Raw genomic sequence first — 17,904 nt, 5'->3', positions numbered from 1 at the left:
TGCAGGCAGATTCTTTACCAATGAATATTAGGGAAGCCCCATATATGATTGGAGTTGAGTGCAATGATCAACACTTGGTCAACATTATAGCTCAATTTGGGTTTTATTTTAAAGGAGAAAAATAATAATACTCAAGACTTGAAAGCTAACTTTTACGAAGACAATTCTTTTTGCAGGGAATTAGATACTCATCTACCTATGGACTGAAAAAAATATACAACCTAAAATTTGGTGGATTTTCTGTGGACTTAAGCCCAGAAATGTGTGTGTACTTAGTCGCTTAGTGGTGTCTGACTCTTTGTGACCCTTTGCACAATTGCCCACTAGGATCCTCAAGACAGCTTCTCAAATAGCTCTGAGGGACTGCTCCAAAAAGGTAAGGGAGGACAGGATATATAGAGGTTTTTGCAACAAAGACCAGGTAGTGGGAACATCAAAAGATTACTGTTAATTGAAGAAAATGACATACCTCAAGTGAATGAATTTAGCTCTTTTCTTTTTCATTTTTTTAAAATTTTGGCTGTGCTGGATCTTTGCTGGGTCGAGGACTTTCTCTAGTTGCTGTGCACAGGCTTAATTGCCCTGAAGCATGTGGGTTCTTACTTCCTGACCATCTGTGGATCCTGCTTGCACCACAGTGGAAGGCAGATTCTTAATCGCTGAACCACCGGAAGTCCCTAGCTCTTTTCTGTGTATAAGAAGATGCAAGAGTCGGTCTCATTGAAATCATTCCTTTGATATGCACATGAGCTATCTAGGGCCAGTATCCGGTTCTTCCCCATCCTGAGTCCCCTCAGGGTGCACTGCTGGGGGTGGTGCACCATTCCTGGTAGTGATTGATGGCTTAATGGCATCCTTTGTTTTCTGATATGGCAGGCAATATTTTGTCATTCACACAGCTACAAAGCTTGTGACTTAGGCAAGTTCCTTGATCTAGTTTTGCCTCAATTTCTTTAAAGATAAGAGCGATATATGAATGTGCGTGTGCGTGCACGCCCCCTAGTGTCCAGCTCTTTATGACTCTATGGACTGTAGCCCACCAGTCTCCTCTATCCATGGGATTCTCTAGCCAAGAATACTGGAATGGGTTACCATGCCCTCCTCCAGGGGATCTTCCCCACCTAGGGATCAAATCTGCATCTTTTGTGTCTCCTGCATTGGCAGATGGGTTCTCTACCACTAGCCCCATCTGGGAAGCCCACATGAATATTACTTACTATATAAGGCCATTATATGGAACAGATACAAGCTCTCAATAGTCTGAACATTTTTTATTATAATTGCTGTCTCTCAATAGTTTGAACACTTTGTATTATAACTGCTGTTGTTTTTGTTGATGGTGGCGGTGAAGTTTTCTTCTTTTTTAATGCAGAGGCAAAAAGAGTAATTAGAAGAATATTTATTCAATAATCTAAGAATGAAGCAGTAGATTATGATGCAAAGTAATAGTAATGACTGTAAGATAATAAAGCTATTTTGTTTTAATCCACTAAATTAGTGATAATTTACTATGACAACAATAGGAAAATAATATAGATGTTGGTACCCAGAAATGGAATGCTTCTGTCAAAAGTACCTACAAATGAGAAAAGCCTTTACAATTAAGCAATGGGAAGAAGCTGAAAGAATTCTGAGGAGCACGATTTTAAAAGTCTAGATTGCCTTGAACAGTAGTAGAAATATGAAAGTAAACAACTGCTGATGAGAGCGATGAGGAAAAGAGTATGTTTTGTTAGAGAATACTTAATCATCAGCAGCAGATCCATATCTGATTCAAGTACTTTCAGTTCAGCTCAGTCACTCAGTCGTGTCCGAATCTTTGTGACCCCATGAATCTCAGCACGCCAGGCCTCCCTGTCCATCACCAACTGCCGGAATTTACCCAAACCCATGTCCATCAAGTCAGTGATGCCATCCAACCATCTCATCCTCTGTCGTCCCCTTCTCCTCCTGCCCCGAATCCTTCCCAGCACTAGGATCTTTTCCAATGAGTCAACTCTTCACATGAGGTGGCCAAAGTATTGGAGTTTCAGCTTCAACATCAGTCCTTCCAATGAACACCCAGGACTGATCTCCTTTAGGATGGACTGGTTGGATCTCCTTGCAGTCCAAGGGACTCTCAAGAATCTTCTCCAACACCACAGTACTTTAGGTGATGAAATTTGGAACTTTTCATCTTATAATTTAGATAAGATGTTGAACTTTGAGTTGATGCTGTAATGAGTTGTGACTTTTAGGGATGTTGCAATAGAGTGAAAGCATTTTGCATGTGGTAAAGATGTAAATCTTTGGGGTCAAATGGTGGGCTCTGATAGGCAGAATAAAACCCCCCGAGTGATGTCCATGTGTAATGGGTGAGTTACCGTACATGGCAAAAAAAACTTGGCAGGCATGATTAAATCATGCATCCTGAAATAGGGAGATTATTCTGGATAATTTGAGTGGCCCTACAGGGTTCCAGATGTTCAAGCTGGATTTGGAAATGGCAGAGGAACTAGAGATCAAATTGCCAGCATACACTGGATCATGGAAAAAGCAAGAGAGTTCCAGAAAAACACCTACTTCTGCTTTATTGATTATGCCAGGTCTTTGACTGTGTGGATCACCACAAACTGTGGAAAATTCTTAAAGAGATGGAAATACCAGACCACCTGACCTGCCTCCTGAAAAATCCTTATGCAGGTTAAGAAGCAACAGTTAGAACTGGACATGGAACAACAGACTGGTTCCAAATCGGGAAAGGAGTCCATCAAGGCTGTATATCGTCACCCTGTTTATTTAACTTATATGCCGAGTACAACATGCAAAATGCCAGACTGGCTGAAGCTGAAGCACAAGCTGGAATCAAGATGCTGGCAGAAATACCAATAACCTCAGATATGCAGATGACCCCACCCTTATGGCAGAGAGTGAAGAACTAAAGAGCATCTTGATGAAAGTGAAAGAGGAGAGTGATAAGTTGGCTTAAAGCTCAACATTCAGAAAACTAAGATCATGGCATCCGGTCCCATCACTTCATGGCAAGTAGATGGAGAAACAATGGAAACAGTGAGACTTTATTTTCTTGGGCTCCAAAATCTCTGCAAATGGTGACTGCAGCCATGAAATTAAAAGAAACTTGCTCCTTGGAAGAAAAGCTATCACCAACTTAGACAGCATATTAAAAAGCAAAGACGTTGCTTTGCCAATGCGTCCGTCTGGTCAAAGCTGTAGTTTTTCCAGTAGTCATGTATGGATGTTGCTTTGCCAATGCGTCCGTCTGGTCAAAGCTGTAGTTTTTCCAGTAGTCATGTATGGATGTGGGAGTTGGACTGCAGAGAAGGTTGAGCACTGAAGAACTGATGCTTTTGAACCATGGTGTTGAAGAGGACTCTTGAGAGTCCCTTGGACTGCAGGGAGAGTCAACCAGTTGATCCTAAAGGAAATCAGTCCTGAATATTCATTGGAAGGACTGATGCTAAAGCTGAAACTCCAATACTCTGGCCACCTGATGTGAAGAGTTGACTCACTGGAAAAGACCCAATGCTGGGAAAGATTAAAAGCGGGAGGAGAAGGGGACAACAGAGGATGAGATGGTTGGATGGCATCACTGACTCGATGGACTTGAGTTTGGATAAGCTCTGGGAGCTGGTGATGGACAGAGAAGCCTGGCATGCTGCAGTCCATGGAGGAGCAGAGTCGGACACGACTGAGTGACTGAACTGAACTGCACTGAACAAGGTTCCTTAGGGCTTCACAAGTGGCACTAGTGATAAAGAACCAGCCTGCCAATGCAGGAGACATAAGAGAGGCAGGTTCAGTCCCTGGGTTGGAAGATCCCCTGGAGGAGGGCATGGCAACCCACTCTAGTATTCTTGCCTGGGAAATGCCATGGACAGAGGAGCCTGGCAGGCTACAGTCCATGCGGTCACAAAGAGTTGGATATGACGGAAGAAATTTAGCACACATGCGCAGAGCTCCTTATGAAAGGGTGAAAGGAGGCAGGAGTGTCAAGATCAGGAGAGAGATTTAAATATCCTATTTGCTGGCTTTAAGAGAGAGGAATGAGCCATGGGCCAAAAAGTCTAAACAGCCTTTTTGTTGTTAGTTGTTAAGTCGTGTCTGACTCTTTTGTGACCCTATGGACTGTAGCCCACCAGGCTCCTCTGTCCTTGGAATTCTCCAGGCAAGAAGACTGGAGTGGGTTGCCACTTCCTTCTCCATGGCATATTCCTGACCCAGGGATCAAACTTGACTCTCCCACATTGGCAGGTGGGTTCTTTATCACTAAACCACCAGGGAAGCCCAAACAGCCTCTAGAAGGGGGAAGATAAAAGAAAACTGACCCTTACCTGAAACCTCCAGAAGGAATGTAGCTTTCATGACACCTCTATTCAGCTCAGGAAGACTCAGGCAGACTTCTGATGTCCACAACTGTAAGATAATAAATTTGTGTTGTTTAAAACCTTAATATATGATAGGAATTGAAAGGAAGAAAATATTATAAATAATCAGTACAACTTAATATTGAGTCTGGAAACAAATGAAGACTTTGATAATGTTACCATCATTTCAGGCCAGAGTGGGAGAGTCATGCCTCCTCTCACAGACATTTGTTAATTAAAATATTTTATTATTTGAAAAAGCCCTTCACCATTCTCATTGCATACTGAAATACTGCTCTCTATTTTGTGTCAGTTATAACTGCCTTGATTAATTTTGCTGTTATCATGCTTATGCTAATATTTCATCTTTATAAAACATCACTGAACCTGCAGTTCTTTTTATTGTGATGTAAGGATTCACTTCTCTGTAGAAAATGAAGCTCATAATAGCAGGCACATTGCCCTCTAACTCTATAAGACAAAACCAAATAAAATAAAACTTGGGAAGAAAAATTAGAATTTTCATTCGTTTCCCAAATGCAGTATGCCTTTCATCACGGATGAACAGAGCTTTAGAAATGACAGAAAGAATGTCTCTCCACATCTGACCCACAATTTTCTAGTACATGTTCTAATCAGCCTTATAAGAGGAGCTTGTTTCTCCATTTCAGGAGTCATCCTGCCTACATTGTCCAAAAGAAGTGATTTTTATAAATATCTTTAACTTGGTGTAGCACACTGCCTCAATCAATAGTCCTGTACTTTATTACTGATGCAAGTTATACAATGATTAAGGGGAAAAAAATTCAGATAAACTGGAAAGTAGGAACTTATACATATTTCAGTGTTTGTGCTCCCTCTAAGATGTATAATTCCTTCCTACCACCTGGCTGTCCCATGAAACTCCCTAGCACATGCAGTTCTTCAAGGATACAGCTAGTCAATAATTCCAAGTGTATTCTGCATTATTGTTTCCTACTTAGGAGTCATGATGCAATTTTGACCTGTACCTAAGCTCATCTTCTTTCCAGTAAAGTAATAGAACAAGGTCTTTGAAATTTCACTTACACAAACATAAATACACAAACTTCAAATAGTTATTTAATGTGCAATAGGCAGGATAATGTTAACACTTAAGAAGTTTACAATCCAGTTGCTCTTTGTTGCTTCTGAGTAATAACGGCTTGCATACATGCATACTAAATCGCTACGGAAGTGCCCAACTCTTTGCGACTCACAGACTGTAGCCCACCAGGCTCCTCCCTCAATGGGATTCTCCAGGCAAGAATGCTGGAGTGTGTTGCCAGGCCCTCCTCAATAATGTCTTAATTAATAATCTTGTTTACTTTCCCACTCAATATAAAAAATACCTTTTGTGATTCGTTTAATTTGAAGGCAAACACATAATAACCAATTGTGAATATACTTAATGGAGTTTAAAAGTGTTAATTGTAAATACAAGTGGTTTTAGATTATAGAGCCAATTTTAAAAGGCAGTATGGAGTTTAGAGAAAAAAATTCCATGCCTGCAAACTTCATACCAGACTTGATGTGAATTTTAGCTTTGTCCTACTAGCGTTAACTTGGAGAAGTCAGTTAAACTCTCTGGGTCTCAATCTTCTTGTATGTAAAATTTAAATAATAATACCTGCCTTGCAGGATTGTTTGAAGACCATCAACATCCCATTATACACATAGTAGCACATAATATGTATTCAGCAAATGATGTTTGTTATGTAGATAAAATTCTCTCCCATACTAAGTCAACTGAACAATGATTACAGAACTTTTATACATTTGGTTTAAAATTTCACAGGTATATTGGACATGAAGAAGTGCTAAATTCAATTTTGATGGTTCCTAGCTGGTGCTAGTAGTCCCAAGTCCATAATCCCTCTTGAAAATTTTCACATTGGTAAGGTCATTGGGTCATTCCTTTCTTTATCTTGGATTGTTGTAGGAAACATTTTCCTTTTATAATAAAATATTCAGTATTATTCACCTAAAACAATTTCTGGTCAATATCTTGACTCGTGAATTGAATTACAATAAAAGAAATTGTCAACATGTCAAACTCTAGATAAAGTTGAAAATCTGTGGGGACCAATTGACATATAGTTGTGTGTCTTAATATTTTACAATAGTCTCCCCGCTTTATGGAATCAGTCCCTTATTTAAAGTGACAGTTTATAAATAACAAGAATTTTCAAGAAAAACCTGACCCAAAGTAATTTTTGTCCCATTTTCTTTTGTAATAAATTGCTACTGCATGGAATCATAGTTTCATTTTCATGTAATTTTTGTTATAGCCATAAATGTAAAAATTAAAGAAACTACTGATACTCTATTGTAAATTCTTATTTCTGCCCACCACTGTTCAGCAGTGGTTCAAAATAGAAACCTAGCTATCTTAATCCTTGCCTTTGGCAGAAATGATTTCAACATCAAGCAATCTTTATTCTGGAAAGCATTTCCTACATTTACTTCTACTATTTGTAAGGTGCCACAGTGTACAATATCTGAATATTGTGGAGCCCACATTTAAATTTCTAAAAGGGTTTTCATTAGTGTCTGAACAATGCTGAATGTATTTATTTTTTTCTTCCACTCTTAATGGAGCAAACTCATACCAAGAACATATACAGTTTATAAACTGCATTGATTTCTTAGACATTTTCTTCTATACTTTTATATGGGCAATGTTTTTCCATCTATCTTAGATTCTGCTGCTTAGTCATTTCAGTCGTGTCTGACTCTGTGCGACCCCATTGACTGTAGCCCTCCAGGCTCGTCTGTTCATGGGATTCTCCAGGCAAGAATACTGGAGTGAGTTGCCATTTCCTTCTCCTCTTATATTCAGGGCATTTCATTTTTTAGTTCCTTATACTCCAGGAAAGGCAGCTAAATATTTTGGGAAGAAATTGTCTGGTGCATGTGTATGTGGGTGCTCATTTGTTGGCATGAAAATTAATAATCAAAACAAGCAATTTAAATTCATGTGTTCTGCTTTCTTGAAGACCCAAATGCCCTATAACTGATTGCCTGTAAATGTTTCTTAAGCAAAGGTGAAAATACAGAAAAACTAAGGTTAAAGATTCTCTTTCAGAATGTACTTTCAGTTACATATACTTCGTCAAATTAAATAAATTCCCAGTCTCTGTACCTGTCCCAAACTTTCCTGTCTATGATTTCGGTCACTTCTCCCCAGCTGCCTTAAATGCCAGTCACTTTCTCTTTATACTCAATTCTGCTATATATCTGTTGTCACATACTGTGGTATCAGCTTGAAGATATGAGTTTAGCCATGGACATTAGCTACAGAAGGCTAAGATGATCATAGACTCATTGAAACATAAACATGAAAGGAGGCATGGCTACGAGATCAATGAATGGAAGGAGTACAAGGCAAATGTAGACATGTTTCAAAATCATGTTGGACTGATTGGAAAAACTGGAAATGAGGTTCAAAAAAAATGAATCAATGCCTTAAAGTTCATGTAGGAACTGGACATGAACCCTGAGTTTAAAGGAAGCCCTGGATCATGCAGAGGAGGAAAAAAAAAAAGAAAAAGGATTGGGGGTTAATATGAAAGAAAAGGTTTAATGTAAACACCTAGATGACAGTTCAGTTGGCAACAATGTGTTAGTTGGTCAGTTGTGTCTGACTCTTTGAGACCCCATGGACTATAGCCCACCAGGAGCCTCTGTCCATGGAATTCTCCAGGCAAGAATACTGGAGTGGGTTGCCATTCCATTCTCCAGGGATCTTCCTGACCCAAGGATCAAACCCAGGTCTCCCGCATAACAGGCAGGGTCTTTACCAGACAACAGGAAAGCCCCAAACCAACACTATTGAAGTTTAAACCTCTCCCGGTGGAAATGATGAAGGTAGACAATTATTTTTAGACATGAAAAAAATATCTGCAGAGCCAAAGCTGTGGTTTTTCAAGCAGTCATGTACAGATGTGAGAGTTGGACTATAAAGAAGGCTGAACACCAAAGAACGGATGCTTTTGAACTGTGGTGTTGGAGAGGACTCTTGAGAGTCCCTTGGAGTGCAAGGAGATCAAACCAGTCAATCTTAAAGGAAATCAGTCCTGAATATTCATTGGACAGACTGATGCTGAAGCTGAAGGTCCATTACTTTGACCATCTGATGCAAAGACCCAACTCATTGGAAAAGACCCTGATGCTGGGAAAGATTGAGGGAAAAAGGAGAAGGAGACGACAGAGGATAAGATGTTTGGATAGCATCACCGACTTGATGAATGTAAGTTTGAGCAAACTCAGGAGATAGCAAAGGACAGAGAAGCCTGGTATGTTGCAGTCCACGGAGTAACAAGGAATTGAACACATCTTAGCAACTAAACAACAATAACAACAATAGAGGGTTAACGCTGCCAGTGAAGTGAAAGTCGCTCAGTTATGTCTGACTCTTTGCAGACTCCATGGACTATACAGTCCATGGAATTCTCCAGGCCAGGTTACTGGAGTGGGTAGCCGTACCCCTCTCCAGGGGATCTTACCAACTCAGGGATCAAACCCAGGTCTCCCGCATTGCATGAGGATTCTTTACCAGCTGAGCCACCAGTGAAGCCCAAGAATACTGGAGTGGGTAGCCTATCCCTTCTCCAGGGGATTTTCCAGACCCAGAAATCAAATTGGGGTCTCCTGCATTGCAGGTGGATTCTTTACCAGCTGAGCTACCAGGGAAGCCCAAGCATCATTGAATTTTGATGTTATATAACCCTGAGAGCATTTATTTGACATTGATGAGAAATGTTCTGTAATGAAATGAAACGTAGTATCCAGTCTAAAGCCAAGCAAGAATTAGAAGTAAATCAGACAGATACCAGACTGTAAGATAAATGCTGATGCATATATCCAAATCTATTCAGTACCGATAGGATGTAATAAAATAGAAATCACTATTACCTTATGAGTGGATACTAGAAATGTTACCTGAGGACAACAAAGTCTTTAGTAACTTAGTAAGCATCTCATGATATTGCAGATCCCTTAGCTTCTGTTTCTTTACAATTACATTTGCCAAAGTGCTTTATAATGGAAACAATGCAATCCAGCATTGTAGAACAATATGCTATATATAGAATCCAAAGCTTAACTATTTTGAGTGTAGAAGAAATCATACTTCATAAAGAAATTGATTTCACCCAGATAACATTAAGAAACTCAAAATCTCATTAACTTTGCAAGTTATTTAACCTAGATGAAATTCACCTCTAGATAGAGTTTAAGATAAAGTTATTAGGGTTAGATAGGGTTAATCATCTTTACGTGAGGGTTAATAGCCCCTGGCTTTGAGGGCTTTGAAAGGGCTCATCTTTTATATAAGATGAGATGAATAATATTTCTGACTCAAAGAAAGGCCCAGAGAAGGAAATGTCACTTTCCTAACACATTGCCTGCCCTTCATATGTGTAAAAAGGCCCATATGGCCTACAATCTGCCAAATAACCTTATATCCTTTTATTCAAATCATTTCAAAGTAAGTTCTTAATATACTGAACCATTGCATTTGACTTCTGTACATTGTAGCCAGTGGACATGGGGTTTCTGACTATCCCTTTCTTGGGAATTGCTTCTTACCCTAGGTTATTATAAATGGCATGCCAAATTGTTTTACATGCTAGATCCATAATTCACAGAAGGAAAAGACATTTAGTTCCTAGTCAGAGAAATTTGATATGCTCTTTCAGGTTTGATGACAACCATAATTAATGCCTTCATACATTTAAGCATTTCGATTTAAAATGGACAAAATACATTCAACTGGAATGGGAGAGGGTATATTTTCCCTTTACATCACTTCATAAAGATAGGCTAACCTAGGAAAAACCAACCCTAGAACTTTTCTTGATAAGATTGTCCCTGAAGCCCTTGTTGTGAAATCTAGCCGGACCTTTTAGTTGCTTTTAGGTAGTGTTTTAGTTTGTTTTTGTTTACCTTTTCTGCAGCATTTGATGATGTAGCCTTCTCAAAGTTTAGTTAAAGGCAGTGGTTCTCAGTTTGCAGTTTGAGCACCCCTGTGTTCCCAAGCCCTACTCTGGACATTTACAAAATCAAAACTATTTTCACGATAGCACAAAGACATTTTTGGTGCTTTTTGCTGTGTTCACATTTGCACTGATTGTGTAAAGTCAATGTTGATAAAACCACTGGCCCCTTATCACGAACCAACGTAGAGGCCCCAAAGTGTACCATAATTCTTCAGAACAACATACTCATGGTTAATACAAAATAAAGTTATTTCACTAAATAATAGCCTTCAAGAAATGATAACAAATATTAATTTTATTAAATCCTGACCCTTGAGTACATGTGATTTTAATATTCTGTGTGACAGAATAGAAAGTACATATTAAGCAATTCAGCTGGATACCAAAGGAAAGCTCTTGTGCAATTGAATTGGAAGCTTCTGGCATAGCTGCCTTATTCATGGACCACAACTCTTGCCTGAAAAAACAACTAACAGGTAGACCATGGTGCATCAGATCTGAGTATCTGTCAGACATTTTGTTGAAAAAAAATGTAATGAACCTGTTTCTGCAATGAAAATAACTGACAACATGCTTGCCAATGATAAAATTTGAGCTTTCTAGAGAAAATTAGATTATTGGAAAATATGTATCTGCCACCATGCACTCGACAGTTTCCCAATACTTTTTTTGATGAGAACAGCACTGCTATTGATAAACATAACTTTTGAATATTATATATCAAAATATGTCAACATTTGATAGATCTACATGACTAGTGAGCTAGTATTTTTCAAATGACCAATAAGAGATGACACAAAATCATGCAAAGTCAAGGATTCATTTAAAGTTCAAAATGGACCAAGGAATTTCAATGTAACACAATACAAAAATTCACTGATGTGGTTTTAGATGCCGCATTGTAACTAACCTTCAAGAAATCACTAGTCAGGTTCTAATATCAAAGAAGAATATTTACAATTATCATAAAAAAACTATGAAAATACTCTACTCCTCTCCAACTGAATATCTGGGTGTGGTTAGGTTTTCTTCATATTTGCTGTTGTTCAGTTGCTAAGTCCTGTCCAATTCTTTGTGACCCCATGGACTATAGGATGGCAGGCTCTTCTGTCCTTCACTGTGTCCCAGAGATTGCTCAAATTCATGTCCATCGAGTCAGTGATGCTATCTAACCATCTTAACCTCTGCTGCCCCCTTTTCCTTTTGTCTTCAGTCTTTCCCAGCATCAGGGTCTTTTCCAATGCACTAGCTTTTAACATCAGGTGGCCAAAGTATTGGAGCTTCAAGATTCAGCAACAATGCTTCCAATGAATACTCAGGGTTGATTTTCTTTAGGATTGACTGGTTTGATCTCCTTGCTGTCCAAAGGACTCTCAAGAGTCTTTTCCAGCACCACAATTTGAATGCATCAATTCTATTCTTTCTATACCTGAACTCAAACAACATATTGCAACAGAATAAATGAAAAAAGCAGATATGAGAATACAGCTGCCTTCTATTAATCTATACATTAAAGAGATTTACTATAATTCTATGAAAAGTGACAAACATCTTACTATAAAAACAGACTACTTGATTTTTTATCTAAAGAGGGTTATTAGAAAAACAGCATAACATGGAAGAAAAGGCAGGGGACTGGGAGATAGGAAAGGCTGATTCTAGTCCAATAATCATTATGATGGGCTTTCATTTGAATGACTCAAGTTTTCTCATGGTCTAGTTGATCTCTAGATAGAGTGACCACACAGGTTCTTTTGTCTGAGAGAGTCCTATTTTATACCTGTTATCCCAATGTAATTATTAATAGCACACTTTTCACTTTTAAACGTGTCCTGGTTTGAATGATAAAGTATACGGTTACTTTAACTCTAAAGGTCCTTTCAACTTGAGTATTCTTTGATGTTACCTAGAGATGAAATGTGGAATCAATTGTCTGAGAGCAAGTCATTGAAATTCTAGTTCTTTATTTTGACCTGTGGTGAGAGATGAAGGTATTGGGTTTGATATGGCCCAGAGCATGAAGGCCTGATATTCAAAGACTTTTAATTTTATCTTGAAGTCTATAGGGATATGTTTTAATCAGGAAAGAAACTGAGACATCACTTTGGCTGCATTTTATATAATTCATTTTAAGAGACTGTTGATAGAGACAGAAACCTTGTCAAGAGATTATTACAATAATTCAATAAGAAATGACGGAGGGCTTATTCAAGATTTTGATGGTAGAGGAAAGAAAAATACTAATTAAAGAGATGTTCAGGTGGTAATATCTATAGGATATGGGATATGGTGACTGAATGTGATGATTATAGGATAGGCTAGAGTTTAGGGTGACCTCTCCGTGATCCCAGCCATTTGTTAAATGATTGGATGGATAAATAGTGATACCATTTATGGAAAGGGAAACCATCAGAGTTCTAAACTAGAGATTTTATGAACTCATTGCTAGACTTGTGGAGTTTGGTACATTTGTAGGACATAAATGTTACTTTTCCGAGGTCCATTCCTTCATGCTGGGCCGTACAGCTTCAGAGCTAACAGACTTAAGCAGTGTGCCCTTTTTTCTGAAAAACCCAGCCCCTATTCACCAGTCCTGAACAGAAACATGGAGACAGAGCTTTGGAGAAATAGAAAGAAGTAGCTTGATTACTTTGCCTGGCAAAGGGGGCCACAGCAGGCTAACACTTTCAAGACTGTGCCCAAATTTCAGGGAGACAGGAAGGAGTCTTAGAGTTTCAGGGCAGAAAAATAGGGCTGTAGATAAGGATCGGGGCCGATGTAGTCTTGCGTTCTTCTTTCCTCTTGGAGACATTAAGATCATTAGGGCTGGTGTCAGGTGGTTCTGAAACACGTTCTGATGGTCCTCAAAGGTATCATCCCGTGACCTTCTTTCTGGAGTGAAAAATGCTCACAAAGGACAGGAGTGTTGTCTTGGAGAAATAAACATCAGGTGCTTAGTACAACTTTAGCTAGAGGGCAATCATTTTCAGAGTGTAATTAAGCAAGAAAGAGAGGGCAAAAAGCATCTGTAGGAGACCGGTTGAATGGGTAGAAAAAAGAGTTGAATAAGGGTTAACATAATGGGGTTGTCTCAACTAGTTTCTGCTATAGCACTCTGTCCGTGGATTTTCACTGCCAGACTTTAGGACTTCAAATCTATTGCTGCAAATGGGCTTTGCCTTCTAGAGCATCTACAATGGCAATCCTTCCATCTAAATAACAAACTGCTGTCAACAGAAAGCCTAGAAACTTTCACTTTCTTTTCAGAAAGAATAAATGCATTCTCTGGTGACTTGCCTTTACCAGTAGACACCTGTAACTTTAAGGATGGAAAGTGGAGGTCCAGTCAGAGAGAGAAGAAGATGGAATTGGACTTTGGAAAGTCAACACTGCTCTGTCATCTCCATCATTTGGTACTTCTGGGCAGTTCATTTATTCATTTAAATGTATATGCTGAGTTTCTTCTATGTGCCAGGTACTGTTTGGGGCACTGGAGCTGGAGAAATTATACCATTTCCCCTTCCTCAGGGGTTTTTATGACCTAAGAAAGTAAATAATATCTTCATAACAAGACCACTTCTATTTAAGGAATCCTTTTGGATATATCACCCATCTTAAAAATATTAAAACTAGAAGAGATTACAAAAATCATCCAGTCCAACCCCCCCCCCACTATATTAATGAATAAACTGAGATTCAGGGGGGAATAGTTGAATTAACTACCTTCCGAAACCCAAACTAGACTTCATGGGTTCCAACTCCCAGTCTGGGGCATTTTCCACTAGGTCACACCATTCCTCTCAGATCAGGAATTTCTCAGGAATTTAAAAAGAAATCCATCTGTCTTTCATATATTTGGGGGGCTTTCTCTCATTACAGGGACTATGACGTGATGCTCAAATGGCACTCTGAAGTGAGAGAATAAGACTGGAAATAATTTTGCTAAGGATCCAGGCACCGAGCAATGGCACCCCGCCAGTAACCATAGTCCTGTAGAATTGTCATCTGTCACCTTTCATTATTTGTTGACTCGACAGAGGAGTTGGCAACACATTGCACATAAGCTCTAATTTCATACAGCTAATGGTTTGCAACTAAGCTACACAGACTGTATGTGATACAAAGGCAAAAAAAAAAAAAAAACAAGATGAAATAAGGAAAACAGAAATGCTCCAAAATCAGAGAGGTGCGCATAGAACAGTTTTTTAAAAAGCTAAATGGAGCCACCTAGTGACAGAACTCTGTTAATGGAATTGTATTTGTAATAAATAGGAAAAAAAAAATGTGCAAACAGAAAGATATTATAAATGTCTAGGTCAGGAACAGAGCATAGTTTTGTGTGTATAGAAAACCTCAGTTGTGAAGGTGATATTATTAATCCATCAAGGTTTTCCTTTTAAAATTATTTTTATTTTGCATTTATTATCAACAGAAAGCTTAAATGTGCCTTCTGAAAAAAGCTCAAAATTTTTCCAATTTAATAGCTCTTCAACAAAGTGTACAAGTTCGAGATAATTGGATTCCACTTTTAAATTCTTATATTTCGCCCAACTGAATTAGGCTCAAAAAGTCAATTTCTTTAAATTGGAAAATAACTGTTAATGTTTTCAAACAGAATAGAGCAGGCTTTTTTTTTTCCCCTGTGAACTTGAGTCTTTTATCAACGAGACACATTTTTAACAACAAAGCTATAATTCTAAGGAAGTTATAGCTGTAGAAAATTGGCACTCCAATTAAAACCTTTTGTATCCCCAAATAGAATAAAAATAACAATTGTATATACTTATTTTAAGGGATTTATACAGACATACATCCAATTAGAACATTTCAGAAGTGCTGTGATTGTTAGGGCAAGTCCTGAGTCAGAATCACATCAGCTTTTGTTGAATGCTTAAATTGCCTTCTCTCATTTGAGAATTGGTGTATTATTAATTAATCCTGAAATCTTCCAGAATGTTGAATGCTTGATAATAATAACTGATAAATGCCAAAGATTGACACTTTATATGAATAACAACTTACACCATGTATAACTAGAGTCTCAATCTATAATTTAAAATTTTATTGAAACATTTCTTAAAATTCTTAATGAAATTACAAAAAGGGGGGTAAATGATTTAGGAGAGTTCATTTCAGTCCTGTATATTCTTTCACTGACCAAAGATAAATTTGAAAATCACTTTTGTTTCATTTTTTCTTGCTGAAAAACTTAATTTAAAATATTGAATGGCTGTAGCCCTTACTGATTAAGCCTCTGCTCAGTGAGAGAGGGCAGATGTCGAATTTCTTGAGCCTTATCTATGACTTATGATAACATATATAAGGTACGTGATGATTTCTGAATACTGGGATTTGATTGTATACATATTTGAATGAGACATTAGCACACTCTAAACATCACATCCTTGTTTATAAGCATTGCTATTACATTCACCTACAAGTCAATCAAATAACAATTACAGCAAAGTAAAGATTAATAAAGCTGAAATCCTAGACATAGCATTTTAAAAGTATTAATAATAAGACATATAGTCAGATAACCCAAACAATGTTTAATAGTGTGGGTGATTCGAGCAGAAAAGTCTAAAGTTTATACAGCTCTGACACATACTTTCAGACAATATGACAGTGGGAAATGTGATATGATTATGAGGAAATCAAGGTAAGGGAAAGCTATCAACCTGACATGGGATACAGAGGTTTGATTAAATATCTGTGGGATGTTGAAAACAAAACTAAGTGCTGCAAATAGCAGCAGGGTCCACAGGTAGTCACTGTAGCTATAAATCCAAAAATGCCCACCTGTGCCATTGACGTTATCACTGAATACAAAACACAGTAAGATAAGGATGGCTAGCATTATTGAATGTCTGCTGTGTGTTGGCATTAAGCTAGGAGTTTTATGTATACCATTTCATTTAACATTTACAAAACCCTCAAACTGTTATTAATTGTTCTGTCTTTCAGGGGAAAAAACCAAGACTCTAAAAGGGATTCTGAATCCTTCATTTGCCTCCAAAGCCATTTTCTTTCCTCTGTATCTAGTGAACTACATCAGAAATACACATTGGCATAATACATCAGTGTTATAGAGCCAAGATGTCATTCTGTTTCTGTTTACCTGACAATAAAGTAATCACTTACTTCAAGATCAAATTAAAATGCTTCACAGGTGGTAAACTAAAGATGCTCATTCCTTTTATTTTCCTTAAGAATGAGAGCCTTCTCTCACCATATTTTCTAAATGTATGCAATTAATATACAGAAATGTATGGAACTGGGGTGGATTAACCTCAAAGCCAAATTCATTAATAAATAAGTGCAAGTGAGGTATTAATAATATACAACACAATTAATACAATTAACACTGTTGAACATTGTATATGAAAGTTAAGGGTAAATCCTAAGAGTTCTCATCACAAAGAGAAAAATTTTTTTATTTCTTTAATTTTGTATCTATATGAAATGATGGTGTTCATTAAACATACTGTGGTAAGCATTTCATGATGTATGTAAGTCAAATCATTATGCTTTACCCCCTTAAACTTAAACAGTGCTATATGTCAACTATATCTCAATAAAACTGGAAAGAAAAGTGTGAAAATGGGATGGATTAATCTCAAAGCCAAATGCATTGACAGTCAAACATTAGACATCATAAGGTTCATCTCAAAGGCTTGTGAAAGTGCAAATTCTTGGGTTCCACTCAGAGGTCTTGGCTCAATGATTCTGATCTAGGGCCTAGAAATCTACATTTTGACTCACTTTCTTCTTCCAACCATCCCATGAGATTCTGATGCACAGGGTTCACAAAAAATATGGGCGATACCATGGTATATTATTTCTTTGAATTTTTGCTTGATTTCTTGGAATTGCATATCCTATCCTCAAGGTAATTTTTTTTCTTTTATTCTTTACCTTATTTATCTCTTTTTCCTTGGTAGGTCTTATCAGAATTTTTACTTGATCATGAGTACAAGAAGGAAGGTCATCTTTGTGGGGTTTATTCCAAAAAGATCACTAAATATTATATGTATTTCATTTAGAAAGACTACCTTATATTGATCAGAATTTCTAGAGTTTACTATCTATGCTAGCAAAACATCCATATCATCTACTGTGATTGCTATAAGGATCTTTTCTTTATTTTAATATATTTAAAGTTTTTAGATATGTGAAAAATCACATGTGCTGCATGAACCCAGTCATTGTGCAAATACGCAAGGAGAGTCACAGATACAGTTCATTCTAACCCAAGACTGAACAGCAAGTGACAGCAGAACCAGATCTCCCAATGCCCAACCTCATGGTGTCGCCAGGACACTGTTTTGTCACTCACTGCGTGAGCCTGTGCTATGTACTTAGTCGCTCAGTCATGTCCAATTCTTTGCAATCCCATGGACTGTGGCCCACCAGGCTCTTCTGTCCATGAGATTCTCCAGGCAAGAATACTGGAGTGGATTGCCATTTCCTTCTCCTACCATGTGAGCATTTACCCACAAATCTAAACCCCACCTAAG

At 37.9% G+C, this 17,904-nt stretch overlaps 1 long non-coding RNA gene across 1 annotated transcript in view; it reads left to right on the top strand.

The window, feature by feature from the left end:
* The window catches only part of LOC145508942 (uncharacterized), a 145,424-nt gene extending 128,855 nt beyond the window's left edge, over nucleotides 1–16,569 (top strand). Inside the window, exons 6-7 of the long non-coding RNA XR_014055703.1 lie at nucleotides 13,652–13,859; nucleotides 16,352–16,569. This is a non-coding gene — a long non-coding RNA (uncharacterized LOC145508942). The remainder of the gene's footprint in view (nucleotides 1–13,651; nucleotides 13,860–16,351) is intronic.
* The last annotated feature ends 1,335 nt before the right edge of the window (nucleotides 16,570–17,904 follow it).

This window comes from Giraffa tippelskirchi, chromosome 6, assembly GCF_054371585.1.
Source record: "Giraffa tippelskirchi isolate mGirTip1 chromosome 6, T2T-mGirTip1v1.2.pri, whole genome shotgun sequence".
NCBI classification, from domain to species: domain Eukaryota; kingdom Metazoa; phylum Chordata; class Mammalia; order Artiodactyla; family Giraffidae; genus Giraffa; species Giraffa tippelskirchi.
This window is presented reverse-complemented; position numbering and strand designations above follow the sequence as displayed.